Source organism: Silene latifolia, chromosome 7, assembly GCF_048544455.1.
Source record: "Silene latifolia isolate original U9 population chromosome 7, ASM4854445v1, whole genome shotgun sequence".
Classification (NCBI taxonomy): domain Eukaryota; kingdom Viridiplantae; phylum Streptophyta; class Magnoliopsida; order Caryophyllales; family Caryophyllaceae; genus Silene; species Silene latifolia.
The window spans coordinates 107,170,290-107,186,695 of NC_133532.1; the positions used below are offsets into that span (position 1 = coordinate 107,170,290).

At 39.1% G+C, this 16,406-nt stretch overlaps 1 non-coding gene across 1 annotated transcript; it reads right to left on the bottom strand.

Moving 5' to 3' along the window:
- Nucleotides 1-14,954: 14,954 nt before the first annotated feature.
- On the bottom strand, nucleotides 14,955-15,061 carry LOC141593399 (small nucleolar RNA R71). Its single transcript, XR_012521484.1, has one exon. It is a non-coding gene; the product is annotated as a small nucleolar RNA R71 (small nucleolar RNA).
- Nucleotides 15,062-16,406: the final 1,345 nt, after the last annotated feature.

Sequence of the window (16,406 nt, forward strand, 5' to 3'; positions counted from 1 at the left end):
AGTTGAATGTGCGTTTGGTCAATTGAAGAAAAGGTGGAAGGTGCTGAAAACTATGCCCCAGATGTTACCAAAGTATCAGATGTCAATTATCGTTTCATGTTTCACACTTCATAATTTCATACGAATGCATCAGCTTGGTATCCCAATTGTACAACATGATGCAGTTATTGGGAGAACAGATACAAATTTGGATGATAAAGATCGAATGAGCCTTATGTCTAAAGTGAGAATTGATATAGCTAAAGCTATTTGGAAAGATAACAATCCCGAAGAGCATGAAGATGGAGTGTCACAAAATGACAACGAAGAAGAACATATGGAAGTAGATGATCCGAATAACTAAATTTTGTAATTTGCGTTGAATCTAAACATTTTTCACAATCGCAAGCATTTGATGTATTGACATTAATAATTTTTATTTTTATTTTATCATGACTCCTATTTCTGAACTAAAAATTTCGTTATTACACACTGCTGTCTATTTATATATATTTCAAAGAACCAGGCGACGACGATAATAATAATAATAATAATAATAATAATAATAATAATAATAATAATAATAATAATAATAATAATAATAATAATAATAATAATAATAATAATAATAATAATAATAATAATAATAATAATAATAATAATAATAATAATAATAATAATAAGAACAACAACAACAACAACAACAACAACAACAACAACAACAACAACAACAACAACAACAACAACAACAACAACAACAACAATAATAATAATAATAACGATAGTAATAATAATTACAATACTAATAATAATTACAATAATATAGTTAATCGAATCGAATGAATCTGAATGAATGAATTGAACTAAATCAATTTAATGAATGAACTGAATCGAATCGAATCAATCAGATCGAATGAATCGAATCGAACTAAACTGAAATTAAGTCCAAAAGAACAGGGCCTTAGTGTATTAAGGTCACTTAGCTGCCTACATGACTCAATTTGACGGTCTTTGCTACTGAACTTGTTGCTTGAGTGTTGCCATACCACTATAATTCATAGGACTTCAGGAATGTATTGTTCTTATATTGTTCGATGGAATACTACAATTAAAAGGGTAAATGCAGGTGAAGATTGGAGAGAGATTAATTATATAATTTAGGGTGTATTTGATATTAGATACATTAGAAATATTATCGGATACACTAATTATTATAGTAGATACATTAATCGTAAGTGGGTGAAAAATGTATCTAAGACGAAAAAAAGTGTATCTCCAATGTCAAAAAAATGTATCTAGAATTATGTAAAAAGTTTATCTACGATGAAAAAAAAAGTGTATCTACATTGTTAGAAGATGTATCTAGAATTATGAAAAAAAAAAAAGGGTATGTACGATAGGTTTTAGTGTACCTAGATTTTGTTAAACAAAAGTGTATCTAATATATATATTTTAATGTCTACTTCGTTCTCACCGAATGATCGTTCTCACCGAAAAATGTATCTACGATAGTCAAAAGTATATCTAAGATTTGGTAAAAGAACAAAAAAAGTGTATCTAAGATTTGGTAAAAGAACAAAAAAAGTGTAACCAAATGGTTTTGGTGTGGTGGTTGCTCACCTCATCCCTTAACCATGAGGTCAGGGGTTCGATCCCTGCCTATGGGAATGGAGCAAATTCTTTGGCCAGCCGTTTACCTCTTCGTGAGAGCACCCGCGGCGAGGGGATTATACACTGTTGTCGACGGTGGACACCCCAGTTTACACCAAAAAACATTTTTAAAAAGTGTATACAGAATTCTGATAAAAAGTGTACTTACGATAGTCAAAAGTATATCTGAGATATGGTAAAAAAAAAAAAAAAAAAGGTGTATCTACATTATTAAAAAGTGTATATAGAATTCTAGTAAAAAGTGTACCTATGATAGTCAAAAGTGTATATGAGATTTGGTAAAAAAAAAAAAAAAGTGTATTTTGTATATATATATATATATATATATATATATATATATATATATATATATATATATATATATATATATATATATATATATATATATATATATATATATATAGGGAGAGAGAGAGAGAGAGACGGGATCCGGTGAGAACTCCTAAATATTTGAGGATTGAGGATTGCAATACAATATCACGGGTTCTTCAATACAATATCACGAAAAAATCAGACCTATCCAAAAAAAAAATTTATAAAAAAAAAATTATAATTTTTTTTTTGCTAAATATTTTTTTCGTGTGATATTGTTTGAATAACTTTGTGATATTGTAATGAAATCCTCAATTCTCAAAAAGATAGTGTATCCTCACATGATCCCATTCATATATATATATATATATATATATATATATATATATATATATATATATATATATATATATATATATATATATATATATATACACACATACATATATTGGAATTGTGATTTTGTTCTGGCTTCAAAGTGACCTTAATAGTTATATGAGCTACAAATTTGCAATATAGTGTAATCAGGAGTAATAACTGAGTACGACTTCGTGTTCTAGATTCTGGGAGTTTTTGTTTTAGTGTTACATAGTAATTTTCGAAAAAAAGGCACTGATGACTCTTGCATCTGGTTCATCATTGGTGTTCAATTAACTTCCTAATATTATGTACATTAGTAATATTGTGTAGGTACATTTTTAAACTTAGTAGATTTATTTCTTAAGTTGTTTTCTTTAGTTATTATAATACATTAGTTTCTTTCATTTTTTTTATAATAATCTGACTTATTTCTTATGTTATTTTCTTTGATAGATGAACCAATTCAACCAAAACCTTAAGGTGATGGTTGAGACCCAACTATTATAAATATTCCTATTACGCTCCCTCACTCAAATGCCCGTCGGGCTTGAAGAGTGGTTAATTGTGCACCGACTCCCCCGTACCGTGTGCTGGGTTTCCACTTCGAGTTTTTGAGGAGTTTTGAGGTTGCAGGGATTTGAACCAAGATAGATGAACCAACTCAACTAAAACCTTAAGGTGATGGTTGAGGCTCAACTATTATAAATATTCCTATTATTCTTGCGTAGTAATGAAGAACAATAAGTCAACAATACTATCAATGGAAGCTAGTGGTCCAAGTACGAATCAAGATGATATTTCAACGAAGAATTTGTTTAGTTTTACATATAAGGACGAGTTTTAGATTGCATAAACAGGTATCTTGGAGAAGTATGATAGTCATAATGAAAGTTGCTCACCCTTTACTCGCCTAAACAAGTTGGAAATTTGTCAATTTTTAGAATCAAATTTGTGTGTAGAAATTGGAATTTTGCCAGTGTCTAGAATCAAAGTCATATGCATATAAAATGTGTATTAGATTGCATCAACAACTCCCTTCCATTTATGAGAAAATGTGTGTTTTAGATTGTGAAGAGTTGAGATATTTGGGTGGCATATATCATGCAACTTCTGCTAAATTTTGTTGGAATATATCATGCAGTTTCTGCCGTCAAGTAAGAAGATTCATTATCTTTTTGGTCAAGTACGATTGTCAGTGGCAATTAGGACGGATTGTGTGTATCAACAACTTGTATTATTTTTGTGAACCTTTGTATAACTGTCCATTTGGCACATATTTTTGAGTTGAAGTTTTCAGGTTTTGGTTGTATTTTGTGTTCCCATACAATAGTAATTATAATTGCAATAAACATGTCCTTAAAAGAGATATTTGTTACACCCATCAAGCATCAATAACATAACATTCATTAATAATCTTTGTAGATACGCTTTTTAACATCGAAAAAGTATGTGCTAGTAGTCTTCTTTATTTGAGGTCTAAAACTCAATTAATTATAAATGTTACTGCAAAAATGAATTGACGATAATATTTTATAATATTTTGTGACTATTAAGGTAATTAATTAAAATAGTCGAATACAAAAAATAAATGATTGGTTCCGTATATAATTATGGTAGCCGGTAGGTATATTATTGAATGTATCTAGTTACACAAGTAACCTATGTAGATACGCTTTTTCACTTCAAAAAAAAATGTGCCGATGATCTTAGATTATTGAATGTATCTAGTTACATAAGTAACCTATGTAGATATGCTTTTTCACTTCAAAGAAAAAAAATGTGCCGGTAATCTTCATGCCTGAAGCTACAAATCAAAGAATGATATCATGCAAAAGGAATTGACGATAAAATCTTGTCACCATTAAAAAATAAATAAATTCAAATACACAATTTTTTGGTTCCGTAAATAATTCTGGTACATAGAAACAATTCAAAAAATGATGTGCCAATAATCTTCATGTATGCTACTCCAAGCCAGTAATCTTCATGTATGCTACTCCAAGCCTTCAACCCTCAAAGTAGTAAATTGTACAATTAATTAGATACATACATAACACGCCCCGAAATCCGGATTAGTCGGCCCAATGTGGTTCGGATTACCGGATGGTTTAGACCAAAAAAAACAATTAGATACATACATACATGTATACTATTCCAAGCCAGTAATCTTCATGTATGCATCGATTATATTATTAGATACACTAATCAAATACGAAAAACGACACTGCCTATTTATTGTATGAGTAAAAAATATACAATATGACAAGTACAACAGTTAAATGACTATAAACGTTAAATTAAACACGACTTATCGATTATCAATTGCACTGATACTGATAAGTTATATTTTTCGTAATACTCATATGCATCGATTACATTACTAGATACAATTATCAAACAAAAACATAAACACGATAAATCAATTGCACTAACAAGCTAAATCAGGAGACGATTAACACCACCATGAATTGGAACACGAAAAAAAAACATATAAATCAGATATCATTAAAATACACGTAAATTAGAAGACGAATTAAAGTACATATATACCTAAATCAAACGACATTGTTTCGATATCATTCATATCAGTCGGAAACATAGCATCGTAGGAATAATTGCATCTGAATGATTTTTAATCTGCATTATATCCCTAACAAAAAAAATCAAATTAGTAGAAATCAATTATATAAACATGAATTATGTAGTAAAAGAAAACAAAATCACATCAATTTTGATTAATTTTTTGTAATAATTTTGTTGAAAAAATCTATAGGAATTGATGATAGATACATGAATTATGTAGTAAAAGTTGAACATTAAACAAACTTACATCAATTTCGATTAACTATGTGCTTAAATCCGTTGAATTTCGGGGTCTTTTTCTGGTGATTTACCCCTGTTTTGTATAACGATCAGAAAGAGTGGAGGAAAGAAAAATTAGGAAGAGAAGGGGGAAAGTTTGAGAGTGAAGGGGAAGGTGTATAATGATCACTTGATGAGTCATAATTATATACATATTTATGCCTCCTCATAATTACTTTTGATACAGTTTTCGTGCTAGTTTAAATCATTTACATGCCTTTTATATTAGAATGTCGATACTTCCGCTTTTTGATGTTTAATGCAGAAATGATGCATTTGACGAGCAAAGGAATGAAATGGGCATCGCGGATTGGGCTGAAGGGATAAACGAAGCATGGCACGAGAATCCATAAGAATGAAGGAAGAGAAGTTAAGAAGAAAACACGAAGAAAAGAGCTTCTTATTACAAGTGCCTACTTTAAAGAGCCATATCTTGAGTTATACAACTGATTTTCAAGTGATTCTAACTGTAGGAAAAAGCTTATCTTATTAGCTTTCCAATGCCATGAAAATCGCTTGTTTCTGACAAGTAACGAAGAAATGGCGGCCGTTTGAAGTTCAGTGCACGAAGCAGGAACTTGGAGGCTCGATCGAGGAACCTCCATAATCAACTAAAATTCGCAATGTTGAGAGTTGGGGTTGCTGAACTTTGGTGTCTCGATCGAGTAAGACCAAGCTCGATCAAGGAAGTGGTGACTCGATCAAGTAGCCCTAGGCTCGATCAAGGAACCATTATTTTCTATAATTCCTGCAATTTTCCTTTAGTCGTTTATGTTTTTCTATAAATACCAAAACTCGTACCCTAGTTTATTTATGCTTTATTTTCGGTAGGTTTAGTATAGCTACCTTAGAAAACTCTCTCAAATAGTTAGTTTAGTTTAATTATTGTTCTTCCTTCTGGATCTAAACATTGCTATTTTACGGTATTGTTCTAATCTTTCAATAATTATTATTTCAATTACTTGTTCATCTTTATTATTGTTCATCATGTTTTCCATTATTATTATTATTATTATTATTATTATTATTATTATTATTATTATTATTATTATTATTATTATTATTATTATTATTATTATTATTATTATTATTATTATTATTATTATTATTATTATTATTATTATTATTATTATTATTATTATTATTATTATTATTATTATTATTATTATTATTATTATTATTATTATTATTATTATTATTATTATTATTATTATTATTATTATTATTATTATTATTATTATTATTATTATTATTATTATTATTATTATTATTATTATTATTATTATTATTATTATTATTATTATTATTATTATTATTATTATTATTATTATTATTATTATTATTATTATTATTATTATTATTATTATTATTATTATTATTATTATTATTATTATTATTATTATTATTATTATTATTATTATTATTATTACTATTATTACTATTATTACTATTATTACTATTATTACTATTATTATTATTATTATTATAAGAAAAACAGAAGTTTACATGAAATTGGTGGGGAGCCGAGAAACAAGTGGGCTCCCACACCCTTAGCAATGAAAAGCTAAGTCTAGTAAAAATGTAAGCGGCCACCCGAGCCCTCGCATCCCGAGAAACCGAGAATTTCGGATCCGCTTGAGCAAGGCAACGAAGATCCGAACCCACTCCCCAAGGGAAGAGAAAGAGAAAGGAAGGAAACCATAACCCGCTACCGCGCACAAATCCCCATACTTAGCACACTTTCATTGAGCAAAGATCATCGCGACAACCCGGCCAGGCGCAAAATCCGTCATCCCAGTCTGAGTCAAAGGAGAAGAACCTGTCAAGTCGACGCACACATCACGCCCCCTGTCCCAAGAATAAAGCAATAAATCCGCAGGACGAAGAGAGCCACCATGCCCATCAACCAAACCGATATCAACCTCCTTTCCCGCAGTAATACCAGATCTAAAGCAGATGTCGAAAAGAGTGTCCCGGACAAGGTTATGCCGATGTTTAACGCCCACAGTACCAGTACAAGAAACAGCGTGGTCCCCAAAACCATCCTCAACAAAAACCCGTGAGCAAGCGGGGACGGGGCCTAGATACCGTGAATAACGGAACACCCAGTCGATACCCAAGCACACTACGGTAAGTCCTCCCGTTCATAGTCTGACCCAACCCCGAGATAGGAACCGCACGTAACCAATCAGAGGAGTGAGAACCCTGCTGAGACTGCCATAAAGCTAGCAGTCGTGGTGTCAAGGTGAAAACAGACTCTGAGGCAGCAGCAACCGTCGCGAAATAAATGTCTGCCAATTTTTTCATAAGTTTGGGGGCACAATTTCACTAGGGTTACCTAAAATACGAGAGCCTGTAGTAGCGGTAAAAACACATGCGGCATCATCAAAAGCGAGGAAGCGGCTACAATACCGGAAGGGCCGAGGAGCTTAGCCGCAAAAACCGGTGAGATCGCAAACGGGACGCAATAAAAGCATAAAATAAAACATCTCCCGCCGCATAGACACCAAGACCACCAAGATGAAAAGGGAATGTAGCAAGGCGCCACCGCTAATCCCCAAACCCGGGCCGGACGCGGTGACAATACGTTCAAGTCGGAACGAAGGGCGGCATCAAAAGGAAGATGGACAGACCCAAAACACTAGGGGAGCAAGTACGAAGTGAGAAGTAGAGCTTAGAAATACCAGTACAGGCTCGAAGTAGAAGCAACTCACATTGCGGGTCCTCAATCCTCGCAACCAAGTCCATTAGCTCAATGGTCTTAGTTACTCTCTTCGCCACAATCTCACTGCCAAAACCAGAACAATCTTGTGAGTCCACCCAAAATCGTAACACCACGCAATGGCCGAGAAATAGAAGGGGGAAAACCCCGGGGAGCCGACTGGGATCCTCAACAGCCAAAAGACCTCCGTCTTGGAGACATTAAGATGCAGGCCAAAACGAGGGCCATCCACCGTAATCAAATCCAAGACCTTCCCTACCTCCAAAGTATCACCCACAATGGTGCCATCATCTAAGTACCATGCCTGCATAGTGAGGTCAAAAGTGTCCCGGATTTTGCATACTAAGGGATGCAAAACCAAAGCGAAAAGCAAAGGGCCCAACGGGTCACCCTGCTGAACACCCGACAAGACCACGCGGTGCTCCCCATAAAAAAGGCGGGCCGGGCTGGAATAACAGAACTCCACCCAACGGGAAAGAACCGGACAACAACGGCGGACCTCCTGAAGCATGGTCACACGATCAACAAGGTTGAACGCATTCTGGAAATCAACCAGCAACATAGAAAGCCCCACCTCAGCACCCCGAGCCTCAATGAGCCGGTTCAAGGCATGCAAGATAGCCTCTCCTCCACCGGACACACCCACCCCAAACTGAAGCCCATCAAAATATGAAGATAAAGAAGGACCAACCATAAAAGCACCAACCTTAGAGACAAGCCGTCTCCAAACCGTGCCAACAGCAATAGGACGAACCCCACCACCCGATTTAACGAGTGGCGTGAGAGGGGCGCTGGCAATGTACTCACCCAGAGGAAGAGGACACCGGCCCTCAAGAAAAAGATTAACCACCCTAGTAAGAGAAGTGATCAAATCATCAGAGATAGCCACAGCAGCGCCACTCAAACAGTCCATAAGGTGCTGGGCACGAAAACCATCCCGCCCACAAGAAGTGCCGCGCGGGAAGCTACGAATCATCTCCAAAACCACCGTCGAAGAGGAAACCAGAGGATGATCTCCAGACAAAGGAGGCAAAGAAGGAGGCGGGGCTACAGGATGCTTCTCACGCAAGGCCACAAGAGTGGCATCGGAGTAGGGGGCGACACCAGAGGAAGAAAGCACCCTGACAGCAGCAGTATAGTGGCCGTCACAAATCTTCCGCCGACATTGGCGGAGGTTAAGCTCACTCAAATCCAGATTGTCGTCCACAGTAAAAGAAGAAGGACCCTCATCGAAACACTCCTGCAACAGCTGCAAACCCCCCCCAGGGACCCCCCAAGCAAGGATAGCCCTGGCAATACTCTCCTCCTGACGCTGACGCCGAATAGCAGTCCTACACTCATGATTACTCCGAGGTGCGAAAGTCTTAAGCAGACACAGCGGTAGAACAAGCAAACGAACCCAGCGGGAGAGATCACTAGGTAATCCAGCCACATCATCCATGGCCCCTTTCAAAGCCCGAGCAAACCCAAGACGGCATTTAGGAGGAATAGATTTCACGGTGCGAAGGCCTAACGACAATAAACGATCAAGCGAAGATATAGACCACTGAACAAGCTCAATACTATCATCAGAAGAAACCGAAGTAGAAGGAGCCAAAGGTCTCGGAATACCATAAATATGAAAGGTGTAGAGGCCATCAACACACTCCGGATACTTCACAATATCACCCCGACTATGCCGACATCTAGCTTGAGTAGTACGGATTTTAAAACATACCCCACACAACCAGAGCCCCATCCGTCTCAAAGAACTCTCGGCGTTAGAATAAACCGTCAAACTATCAGCAAGAGTCTGACGTGTAAGTTCCAACGCCCCCTCATGACAATGTCGGTCCTTAAAATGCTTCTGCCATGCAGCCTTAGTAAGACCCTTACCAAAACCATCCCGACACGCATGGAGACCCGAAAAGGGACAATGATACCGCACAAGCTCAGGCATAAAAGAAGGAATAAAAGCCTTCGTCCTCACAAGCAGGGACCCACCCAACACCAAATAAAACTTAAAATAAAACAAAAAAAAATAAAAAAAATAAAATAAAAATTCAAAAACGCAGCAGCATGCAGTGAACTCATCACCAACGCAACAAGTCAAACGCTGTAAACCCAGCAAACCTGCACCACGCAACAACACACCAAAACACCTAGCCCAAGCAACCCTTACACTAGTAGCGGCCACCACAGATGAACCCTAAAAACCCCGGCCCAAACAGACCGAGGAAAGGCATTGGGCAGAAGGCATCTCAACCACCAGAGAAAATGGCCGAGGAGACACAAAGAGGAAAAGGAAAACAGAAATGCCGAAAAAACACAACGAACCTGACCGGAGACGACGGCCAGTGAAGAACGACCACAGTGACAGCCAAGAAAACGTCGAGCTAAGCCGACGACAACCAACGTAGTAACCGAAATCGAAAATATTTCGAAAACCGACAACCCCTGCCGACGTGAACCCGCCGCAGATCCACAACAGCACCCACACCGTTAACCAACAAACGACCACCCTCGACCGGTGACGTGCGGTCTGAAGGTCGACCCGGGGTGGTTGTTGAAGGGGCAGAAGAAACTGTTGGGTAAAGACCGCAAAAAGACACTACCCAGAAAACCTACACCCACATCCACAACCGTCACCGACAACGTGATGGCCGGCCAGAGACGATGAAGATGGTGGTGAAAGCGTAGGTGACGGAGAACAGTGGCGGCAGGCGGCAGAAAAAGCCAGAGAACAGTCGTTCGCTCAAAAATCGCACTCCCCTCTCCCTCTCTAAAAATTATTATTATTATTATTATTATTATTATTATTATTATTATTATTATTTTTTTTTTTTTTTTTTTTTTTTTTTATTATAAAATGCGCGCAGCTTTCATTATAATAAAAATAAAAGGTTTACATGAAATTGGTGGGGAGCCGAGAGACAATCTGGGCTCCCACACCCTTAGCAATAGTAAAGCTAATACGAGTAAAAATGTAAGCGGCTACCCGAGCCCCAAAGATCCCGAGATACCGAGAATTTCGGATCCGCTGAGCAAGGCAACAGCATCCGAACTCAACTCCCCAAGTGAAGAGAAAGAGAAAGGTAGGAAACCATAACCCGCTACCGCGCACAAATCCCCATACTTAGCACACTTTCGCTGAGCAGCATCAGCGACAACCTGGCCCGGCACAAAATCCGCTAACCCGATCCCGAGTTAAAGGTGAAGAAACGTCGGTCGACGCACACATCACGCCCCGTCCCAAGAATAAAGCAATAAATCCGCAGGACGAAGAGAGCCACCATGCCCATCAACCAAACCGATATCAACCTCCTTCCCCGCGAAATACGGATCGATAGCGGATGTCGAAGAGAGTGTCCCGGACAAGGTTATGCCGATGTTTAACGCCCACGACCCAAAGACAAGAAACAGCGTGGTCCCCAAAAACATCCCCAGAAAAAACCCGAGAGCAAGCGGGACGGGGCCTAGATACCGAGAATAACGGAACACCCAGGCGATACCCAAAGACACTACGGTAAGTCCTCCCGTTCATAGTCCGCCCCAACCCCGAGATAGGAACCGCACGTAACCAATCGGAGGAGTGAGAACCCTGCCGAGACCGCGCCATAGAGCGATCTCGCGAGGTGTCAAAGAAAAAAAACAGACTACGAGGCGAGCAACCGTCGTGAAATAAATATCCGCCAATTTCTTCATAAGTTTGGGGGCAGCAATTTCACTAGGGTGACCTAATATATCGTAAACACGTAGTCGCAGTAAACACCCGTGCGGCATCATCAAAAGCAGGCCGCAGCCTACAACACGAGAAGGGCCGAGGAGCTTAGCTCGCAAACCACAGATCGCAAGCGGGACGCAATAAAAGCATAGAACAAAACATCTCCGACCGCATAAACACCAAGGCCACCGGATGAAAAGGGAATGTAGCAAGGCGCCACTGCCAATCCCCAAAACCCGGCCCTGATGCGGTGACAATACGTTCCAAGCTAGAACGCAGAGCGGCATCAAAAGGAAGATGAACAGACCCAAAAACACTAGGGGAGCAAGTGCGAAGAGAGAAGTAGAGCTTAGATATACCAAGACAAGCTCGAAGAAGAAGCAACTCACATCTGCGGGTCCTCAATCCTCGCAACCAAATCCATCACTCAATGGTCTTAGTTACTCTCGTCGCCACAATCTCACTTCTAAAACCAGGACAAGTCTTGACAGTCCTCCCAAAACGTAACACCGCGCAATGGCCGAGAAATAGAAGTGGGGAAAACCCCCGGAAGCCGGCTCCGTGGATCCTCAACAGGCCAAAAGACCTCCGTCTTGGAGACATTTAGGTGTAAACCAAAACGAGGGCCATCCAACCTAATCAAGTCCAACACCTTCCCCACCTCCAAAGTATCTCCCACAATGGTGCCATCATCTAAGTACCAAGCCTGCAAAGTGAGGTCAAAAGTGTCCCGGATCTTGCAAACCAAAGGATGCAAAACCAACGCGAAAAGCAAAGGCCCCAATGGATCACCCTGCTGAACACCCTGACAAGACCATAAGCAGTGCTCCCCATAAAAAAGGCGGGCCGGGCTGGAATAACAAAACTCCACCCAACGGGAGAGAGCCGGGCACCGACGGCGGACCTCCTGAAGCATGGTCGAACGGTCAACAAGGTTGAACGCATTCTGGAAATCAACCAGCAACATAGAAAGCCCCACCTGTTCCCCCCGAGCCTCAATGAGCCGGTTCAAGGCATGCAAGATAGCCTCTCCTCCACCGGACACACCCACCCCGAACTGAAGCCCATCAAAATAAGAAGATAAGGACGGGCCAACCATAGAAGCACCAACCTTAGAGACAAGCCGTCTCCAGACCGTACCGACAGCAATAGGACGAACTCCACCACCCGGTTTAACGAGTGGTGTGAGAGGGGCGCTGGCAATGTACTCACCCAGAGGAAGAGGGCACCGACCCTCAAGAAAAAGATTAACCACCCTAGTAATAGAAGTGATCAAATCATCGGAGATAGCCACAGCAGCGCCACTCAAACAGTCCATAAGGTGCTGGGCACGAAAACCATCCCTCCCACAAGAAGTACCACGAGGGAAGCTCCGAATCATATCCAAGACCACCGCGGAAGAGGCAACCAGAGGATGATGATCCCCAGACAGAGGAGGCAATGAAGGAGGCGGGGCGACATGATGCTTCTCACGCAGGGCCACGAGAGTGGCATCGGAGTAGGGGGCGACCCCAGAGGAAGAAAGCACTCGTACAGCAGCAGTATAATGGCCATCTGATATTTTCCGCCGGCATTGGCGGAGGTTAAGGTCACTCAAATCGAGATCCTCATCCACATAAAAAGAAGAAGGACCCTCATCAAAGCACTCCTGTAACAACTGCAAACCCCCCCCAGGTGTCCCCCAAGCAAGAATAGCCCTGGCAATACTCTCCTCCTGATGCTGACGCCGAATAGCAGACCGACACTCATGATTACTCCGAGGAGCGAAAGTCCTGAGCAAACAAAGAGGTAAAGCAAGCAAACGAACCCAGCGGGAGAGATCACTAGGGGCATCAAACACCGCATCCAAGGCCCCTTTCAAAGCCCGAGCAAACCCAAGACGGCACTTAGGAGGAATAGATTTATTATTATTATTATTATTATTATTATTATTATTATTATTATTATTATTATTATTATTATTATTATTATTATTATTATTATTATTATTATTATTATTATTATTATTATTATTATTATTATTATTATTATTACTGTTCCATCCTTTAATATGAGTAGCTAAATCTTCTATCTAAGGTGAAAGGGGATCTAGGTTGTTAGAAGGGGATTAAACTAATGAATTGATAGTTAATATTGCTTATTTGTTGTTGTTCATGTTATTGTTCTTCATCTAGTAAATTAATTACTGGCCAGGGTTAATTGACTAGCATAGCGAATTGATACTTTCACCGACTGGGTTAGAATCAATATAGGCCACGATAACTGAATAAAGATAATTTAATGATGTCGATTGCATGTTAAATTAGATCTAAAGGAATAATGAATCGACTGATCATAATACCTTAAACAACATAATTATTTCTATCAATGAATTAAATCACACCCCGTATGACTACCTAGTGAACCCGAATCCCTAGACTCTTTAATATTATTGTTTATCATCTTTATATAAATTACTATTAGTTGTTAGACAAGCTCAATCAAACCCCATAAAATTGTTACCCTTAAGACAGAGTTAAATATAAACAAACTAGATAATCACCGCCTCCCTATGGATTCGACCCTGACTTACCGCTAGCTATTTTGTTAGTAGTAGTATAGGATTTATTTTGACTAAGGCAAACGACTGAAAATAACCTTATCAATTTTGGCGCCTTTGCCGAGGAGGCAACAATTGTTCTGTTTGTTTCAGTTTATTTTTGCCTTTTGTTTCAGGGAACTTCAGTTCCTTGAGGCAGTTTTATCTTTTCTTGTTGTTTTCGTGTATGCCCAGGTCTAACAGGTTAGAGATTATACCTTTTTTATCCCGAGCCAAAACGGACTTTTCGCTACAAACGAAAATTTCAAAGAAAAGTAAGTTAAGTGGAAGACTTGAGTACACTTGACTACGAGCGGTATACTTTCGCAGAAGACTCGTCCTTAGAAGAGGACACACTTATTTCCGCACCTGTGGTTTCTACAACATCAAAGATGCCAACATTGGCAAGTCACACCGAACCCACAGTTTATTCTATTCCTAAAGGCTTCAAGCTCCCTACCGCTGATAAGGGAACTTTTGAGATCAACCCTTCATACATAAGCCTAATAGAGAGGAATTTATTTGGAGGAAAAGCTGGAGAGGACCCCGCAAAGCATATGGAAAAGTTTGTTACTTACTGTTGTTCTATTCCTTTAACAGTTGGGGTGTCTCAAGATCAGGTCAAGCAAACTTTATTTCCTTTCTCTTTGAGAGATGATGCAGCTGAGTGGTTAAGGGACTTGGATATGGAGACCGACGCTATTACCAACTGGACTTCATTGGCTCTTGCATTTTACAAGAGGTATTTTCCACCACAGAAAACCAATGCTCTTAGAAGTCAAATTACAAGTTTTAAGCAAGGTCCTACTGAGGATTTTAATGAAGCTTGGATACGGTTCAAAAGACTAGTTCGGTCCGTCCCTCACCATGGATTTGAGATTTGGTTCCTTTGCAACCAGTTTTACAACTGGTTGTATGATGATCATAGAGCTCTACTTGATTCAGCTGCCAATGGGAGATTCCAAGATAACACTAATGATGGTAATGCTTGGAAGTTGATTGATCAGATAGCTACTCACATAGCTGAGTATGGTAACCCCAGGGGAAGTAAGAGAGGAAGTAGTATAGATAGTGCTATAGCAGCAGCACAACTAGAGGTTCTAACGGCTCAAATAGCCGAATTGAAGACTACCCAATCCTTGGGTAAGCAAGAGATGGTTCACATGGTTCAACAAGAAGTGTCCTGCGAGAGATGTGGTATAGGCAGCCACACTGCGGCCAAGTGTATGAGTACTATATAGCAAGTTCATGCCTTCCAATATTTCAAACAAGGTACACCATATTCTAACTTCTTCCAAGCTCCTCAACTAGGTACCTATATTATTCCTCCAAATCATGGTAATCAGCCACAAGGAAGTTATCAAAGGCCAAATCAAGGATGTTTTCAACAAGTGCAACATCCTCCTCAAGCTCCAAGTAATGAAGTGTCGGAGTTAAAAGCTCTATTGCAACAAACTTTGATGATGCAACAAAAGCAAACGGCTCAAATCTCCGAACTTATGGCTCATAATAAGATATTGGATACTCAAGTTGCTCAAATGGCGGCTCAAAATCCATCAAAACAGTCCGGTCTTCCTCCTCAAGGTAAACAAGCTCATGAGCAAGTTAATGCAATTTCTTTGAGGAGCGGTACTTCTTATAACGGTCCGAACATGCCCACTAATGAAGATGAGGTTCCCTACATGCATCCTAAAGGATTAGGAAATTTGGAGCTAAGTGATGATGAAAAAGAAGTTGACAAAGTTGAAACACGAGCTAAGAATAAAAGCGAGAAAAATCAAAACAGCGAATCTGCCAAGGTTCCTCGATCGAGTAGCATCAGTCTCGATCGAGGAACTTCATTACTCGATCGAGTGTCATCAGGGCTCGATCGAGGAATCTCCCTGGTCGATGACGGTGTTTTAAAAGTTGATTCTAAAATGAAGGAAGCCGAGCCGATTACTATTGCACTACCTTTTTCGCATCGTCAACAAAAGTCTAAGCTGGACAAGCAGTTTGGAAGGTTTATGGAGGTAGTAAAGAATCTTCAAGTGACAGTACCATTTACTGAATTGGTAACTCAAGTGCCGGCATATGCTAAAATTTCAAGAGAAATCTTATCAAAGAAGCGGTCTTTTGATGAAGTGGAGACAGTAGCATTTACTCAGGAGTGCGCGGCCGCATTGCAAGCTAATTCACTACCAAAGCTTAAGGATCCAGGGAGTTTTTCTATTCCTTGT